This window comes from Zosterops lateralis (assembly GCF_965231275.1).
Source record: "Zosterops lateralis genome assembly, chromosome: 14".
Classification (NCBI taxonomy): domain Eukaryota; kingdom Metazoa; phylum Chordata; class Aves; order Passeriformes; family Zosteropidae; genus Zosterops; species Zosterops lateralis.
In genome coordinates this window covers 13243489-13250477 of record NC_139774.1, presented here as the reverse complement: position 1 = coordinate 13250477, position 6989 = coordinate 13243489, and positions in this window count along the sequence as shown.

Sequence of the window (6989 nt, the reverse complement as noted above, 5' to 3'; positions counted from 1 at the left end):
AAGGGCAAGTCCACTACCAAGACTTTCCTCACTGGCTGCCCCACAGTGACCTCATGCAGCAGCCCCTGTAGAAGCCTTGAAGTCACCATCTCCAAAGGCACAGGCTCAGATGTCTCTCTGAGCAGGATGCACGTTTAACTCCAGGGCTACAAACACAGGCCAGGTGTGAGCAGCATGTTCTCCTGTGTCAGGTAACACATGGCCTTTCAAGCTGCTCCTCAAAGCAGAACATCTTCCTTTGGACCCCAGAGCCACAGGCAGCTCCAGCTTGGGGTTCTGGGGAAAGGTTTGTGATAAAGGAGCCCTGATTAGAAGCCAAATGAAACAGGGTAAATTTGTAGAGGTTTTAAGAACAAGTTTTACTGATTGCCACACACCCTTAAGCACTGAAATTCTGCTGATCCCAAAGGTCTGAGCTGCTAAACAAAAGTCACAGGAGCCAAGGAGGTTTTCTTTGAAGTCTTGCTTCTAGTTGCTTACAACTTGCAGTTCTCAAACTAAATGAGCTGCATTTTGGCTCTCTGTAGATAAAGGTCTCACATTTGCACTGTACCCAAAGAGCTCCCAGGGCTGTCATTGCTCTGCACCGTGGAGGTTCCTGCAGGAGTTCATCACTGTAAAGCACAGTGGGGTCTTGTGGTGAAAGGCACTAAGTCCCACGTTTTCCGGCAGATCTCACATCTCAAGTTTGTTGTTGTGTGTGTGGTTTTGTTGTTGTTGTTGTTGTTGTTGTTGTTTTCTAAGAGCAAACTAAAATGAACTGAACATTAATGTGGCTTAGTTCTGTAGCAGATCTTTAGCTGATATAAATTAACAGAGCTCTGACATATATTCCTAATTCACACTTCTTGCCAACCCAGGAATGGGGAGAGAAACACAACCAGCTGGAATAACAGTTAACAAGAGCCTTGGCTTCAACGAGGTCAAGGAATCATCTTTCACCTCTATTTTGAAAACCCTCATGCCAAAACCAGAAGAGGAAAGAGGCATTTATTTCATTGTCCTGGAGTTCATTCACTCTGTGTTTTATAAAATCTATAACTTTGCTTTTTCTGCCAATTCATTTTCCCTGGTGCACTGGCAGAGAAGCATGCTGGGCAAACACAAAAATCCCAACAAAAACACTGACCATGTTTGGATCTAATCTACTTTGAGAATCTCTGGGATGCAGAGGAAGTTGAACTGGCTACCCAGTTCCAGCTGTGTAAGAGCATCCTGGCTTTTTTTTAAGCTTATTTATGTACAGATCAAACAAACAGACTTCCAAGCGCTTTCATTTAACTTTGATGCCAAACTTTGATGTCTTCACCATTTACAGTAATCATTTTTATGTGCATTTAATATTATTTTTTTAGTCCAAAATGCTACACATAAAAAGACCAACTTCATTTAAAATATGCAGCATTTTTGCTATTTGAAAACTCTGCATTTTTAATTTGTTTCTTATCAGCAGAGTACTTCTGGGGCAAGGAGAACATCAAGTTCTTAATGCCTTTCAGTTGATTTAAATTAATATTTTATGTTTTTATTCAAAAGAGCTGGCTGATAGAAGGGTGATGACTTTTTTTTCACACTCTTTCTCTGGCATGTGTTATATGCAAAGTAATGGTTATTTCTTAAATGTTTGGTGCTTTATTCCATGATGAGTACCCAGAAGATGACATTTCCACACAGTTTAATGCACTTGGATCACTGCTCAAATGCCCAGGCTGGGCAGGAAAGGTTCTCCTCTCTCGAGGTTAAGATTTGTATTTTAATATATCAAACATTTGTTTTAGAGGCAAACACCACCTCTGTGTGCTTGAAAGCCCCATCCCCTCAAAGCAACAAAACAGGGAAGTGTTTCCCTCCCTGGCTCTGTGTCTCTGCTGAGCTCTTTTTGAAAAACATAGAAAGCCTGAGAGATAAGAGTGAAACTTTTAATCAAAAGGGGCCTGAATGATTTCTATTGCATTTAATAACCACTTCATCACTGTCTCCAGATGGAAGTGCTGTATTGGATTCCACAGCTGACAGGAGTGGTGAGGCAGAGGACAGTCTTCAGTTGGGAAGCTGGACCCCTCTCCTAAAATCAATGGAGGAGTTTCTGAAGTTACCTTTTCACTGCTGAATGCTTCACCTCCCTCTACCCCAGGTAGCTCAGAGCCTGGTAGGAATCTGGCACCTGCAGGATGGAGCTCAGAAAAGAGTGACTGGGGATGCAAACTCAGATTATCCCTGCCACAGCTACGACAGTCACAGACAGGATCTAGAAATGTCTGGAAAAGTGGGGGGAACTTAGGGGAGGACTGTAATCACACAGCCAAGTCCCACACAGTACAGGCTGCTGCAGGGTTAGCACCACATTTTTACAGAAAGAAAATATTATTGCCATTATCCATGAGGGCAAAGTACAGGGGAGAAAGTTTCTCTCTCTAGGGCAGATGGAGGAGGAGGAGAGCAGTGAGAAGAAATCATTAGTAAAATAATTGGCTGCCTGCTTTGCACAGTTGCCACAAACTGTTTATGCTGTCAGTGCCATGAGGGTGTTGGCTTGCCAAAGTCACAGTTGTGCCAAGGAACTGTCAACCACAGGGGCTGCTGTTGCTTTTCACCTTGTGGGTATAGGAAGCACCCCTGGGTCATCATCCCCATTGCCCTGCTTTCCCAGGAACCATATCAGAAAGATTTATTATCAGCCTCCTTCTGAAACCAGGATTTTGGCCCCTGCAATTGCTATCAGGAACAAACATAAAATCTGAAAATATCTCTGAGAAATAAAGATAGGATGCTGTATGATAAAGGATCTGAATTAGGTTTGTGGAGATTTTGTTTTTGGTTTTTTTTTTAGTGAGTAATAAGTTGGAAGATTCTGTGTCAGATAACAAAAGGCCCATTGTTTTTCCCTGCTGTATTTTCTGTATTTTCCCTGCTGTAGATAGAAAGTAATGTTAATATCTTACATTCAGGCAAAATGATACTGAGTTTATTCCAGGACTGTGCTGGAGTGGGGCAGAAATGTCACTTCATTAAAGCAGTTTTGTTTGCTTTTCCACCTCATTTTCCAACTAACTTTAACAAAACACAACTTGAAGAAGGAAGGATGCCTTTGTTTTGTATCAAAGCAGATGGATGTAAAAAAAAAAACCTCCTAGGATACCCAAAAGTGGTTAACTGAGCACAGGCAGTCATTGCAAAAATTCCATCAAGAAGCCTCACTTATCAGCAAGAAATCATATTAAAGACGGGCATGGTCTGGGAAGGAAAGACATCCACCACACAGTAACTGATTCATATATTACATGGGTAAAGAAAGCTTCTAAGAGCACAATCCTGAGAGCAGCTGCAGCTCCCTGCAAGGCCCTGCTGCTCTGGGGGAGGTGAGCACACTCAGCACACGGCAGGATTTACCTCTCATGGCTATCTCAGCCCAAAGCCAAACTGTTAAATGAATACAATCCCTGCATACCAGATCAGGACATGAGAAGATTGCCCGTGTTGCTGAGAGATTATCAAGTGAATAAATCTAGCATGTGATAGATAAAACAAATACCCATTAAAAATACAAATCTCTCAACACTAGGAAGAGAAATGCATTCCCAGCACAGACTCTGAAAGCCTTCAAAAAGACAGGCATATCCAGCATCACAACAGATGGAGAAGATGAACAATAATTGCTTTCCAAGCATCCATCCCCACAAAAGCAGTGAGTACAGGCCCCCTAAAGAGACAGATAATAAGAGCAAAAGAAAAATGAAGAGTATCTCTGAAACACCTCGGACTTGATGAGAACAGCTGGGAATTTCTGCTTTGAAGTGTGACATACTAGAGACAAACACAGACACTTCTGGCTACTCAGCCAATAGTTCAGTTGGTACTGCCTTGATCTCAGAAATGTTCACTGATTTTTGGAGGTAAGAGACAGGTGCAACTGCACCAGACATCTGATTCTTGCTCTTGACTCCAGTCATCCCAAAGTAAATCCACATTTCAAATAATTTTGCCCCTTCTCTTTGCTGACTTTGGAATCCACCTTCCCCTCCTAAGGGCACCTCAGTTCTGGTGGTGTCACACTCAAATTTCTCTAGATACACCTTGGCCTAGATGATGAAAATTGTCTTGACTCATTCACCTGTCAAGAGAGAGGGTAACAGCATGAGGCTCATTATTAATTATTAATCAGCCATTTGTGGGGGTTTCTGGGCTTGTGCCAGCTCTACATTCAGAGTTTTTGGACAAACACCGTGTGAGGGGGATGGACTCCTGTGCACTCTCCCAAGCTGTGCCATTACACCTGATTTATAGCATGACACCACTTGTTCTAGCCCATAACCTTGAGCTTGTAAACTGCACAGGGGAAAATTTACTAACTATTGAGTTCATCTTAATGCACTGTTGGGAATTTTAAGTGGGGAAGAAAGAAAGCAAGGAATTTGGGCATCTAGAGGAGCTGGTTTTGAGCAGCAATCCTGTACTGGCCCAGTGCAGTGCATCTCACTCTGCTTTCATTTAACTAAAGTTCTAATTTACACAGCCAGCATACAGTAAGGACCCATGTTTGCCTTGCTCTGAAGATGATAATCAATAAGAGAGTTGTAGACACATTTCCCAGCTTATTAACTGCACACATGGATGGAGTTTCCCACAACAGCGTGTACAAATGCCTTTACTCCACTCTTAGTGTTTGATTAATAACAGAAGACAGAAAAGTGGTTTGCAACTTTTCTATTAGGATAGAAAATTGATAGATAAAAAACTCACATAGCAGATAAACTCCTAGCAGTAAAAGAGTCCTCATTAATGTAAACAGAGAAGCACTGAGAGCTGGAACATGGGTGCCACAGGTCCTTCACCACACAAAGCTTGATGTCTGAACTGCTGTGCAATACACACAAGCACCACCCACAGATGCAGCAGTTATTCAGATGCCCTGTCCCATGTTTTGTTATTGTTTTCAAGTGTATTACACTGACTTTAAGGTTAATTTCCTCAGCTAATACTCCTGAGGTGAATGTCTAATTTGCCCATGGTGGAGTTAGGCTCTCCTTGGCTTGCTCCCTTCAATGGCAGCCTGCCCTCTGTACTAATGTACAACTTCCTTGAAACAAGCAGAGTGTTGATGTTACAGAGTAAATACAAAATGAGCTCTGCATTCACTGACTATTCCCAAGAGATATCTTGCTCCTTACTTCAGTCTAAGTCAGTCCCTGAAACTTTCTCTTCAAGTTATTTTTGCCATGTAAGGCTCTGGCTAACAGCAACTTGTGTGATTATTTCTGCCATTACAGTCACTGACTTTGTTCAGCTTTTAATTATTTTAAATTACATGGCTGAAGTGCTGCTGGATAGATGTCATTCAGCAATAAAGGCTTGTTCTTTGAAGAGCCTGAATTAGGGGCCTTTTTCAGCAGGGCTGTAGCTCATATGCTGGGGAATGTCACTCTCTGTTTCTGTGGTTCACTGAGGACATTAGGAGTAACCTTATTTCTATTCAAAGCAGACTTGTGTTTGCAAATTACTTTCCAGCATCCCAGCAGTGGATTTTCATAGGGACTGGCAGAAAGCAGTGATTCCCATTGTTCCTTCACTGCAGTGACTGAAGGATTTCCCAAGTGACAGCACAGTGCAGGGGAGACAGGACTGTCACACAGCTCCTGCTTGTGCCAACAGGGAACCACAGGATTTGCATGGCACGACTTTGGTTGAGCCAAGTTCACAGCAGGTACAGCTGGAGCACTGGGCAGAACACACCTGTCAGTGCCCAGGTACCAGCTGGGCCCTAATGCAGCCCACCCACCTCACCACAGCAGCTCCCAGTACAGACCTGGCCAGAACCTGCAGTACCCAACAGTCTGGTCACTGACTCTCACATTCTCATTTCTCATCTATGTTTAAAAAAGGATGATGATCATTATATGACTACAATCATGAGCCTTTCTTACTCTACTTTTGATGAACCACCTCATTAATAACTGCCCAGAAGTCTTAAAAAGAAAAACAAACAAACAAACACACACATCCATAAAGAGATCAGGCTGCCTGACTAAAGTACTTCTACTTTCTCACTGGATACATCAAAATGTTTACGAAAAAGCCCAACAGCAGGTTTACAAGTTTCTCCTCACTTAAATCTCACATTGCTGAGCAGAGTTCACAGTTCTGCTCTCCCCAGATTTCCCTGAAGTCTCACTACACCTTCACATGTACTTGCTCCTTCTCTTGTTTCTGTACCACCAGCACAAACCCACACCAGTGGTGAGTTTACAGTGCCCCCAGATGTTACTCACGAAATCAGCACCAAGTGGAGGCCTCACTGCCTCTCATCCCTTCTGGTGACAGTTCATTTTAAAATATTATTTTACAATAAATGATCTGCTAAAGGCTTATTGCAGTTAGCATGGAATTTTGTGTCTGAATCTGTACCAAAAACCCAAGTGAGGTGCAGATGTACTCATTACCAGGAAAGCACAGTAGAATCAAATCTCTAAAATTTATAAATATAGAATTATATATAGAACTTGCCAGTATAAAGCTGTGTCACTAGATCTTACTGAATTGGAAAAGGTTAGGTCCTCAGGATTCTGACGGACCTACCACAGAAACCACTCCAGATATTCTTACTGTCCTGCCAGGGAAAGGCAGGGACCAAGCCAGTTCCTCACCTCACCCAACCTCCCATCACTCCTGTCACAGACACAGCTCTGGAGCTTCCTTAGCCAGCACCATAAAGATCAGCTCCGGGTTATACATGTTTAAGACAGCAGAAAATGCCACCAAGGAACAGAAGCATGTTAAAAACGTGTCAAAAATGAGTTTTCCCACTTACTGTCTAGAGGAAGGAAACAAGAACAAGCAACAAGCTTGCTTTTTACCTGAATTTTTTTTTAAAGCCCAGGTCTGTTTGTTTAAAAGACTTTCAGGATCACCTGCAAATCATTAAGTTGGAAAACACATTCTCACTTCTCTCTGTCTGTGGATTCATAAGCAGAGTAATGGTATCTCTAAGGATA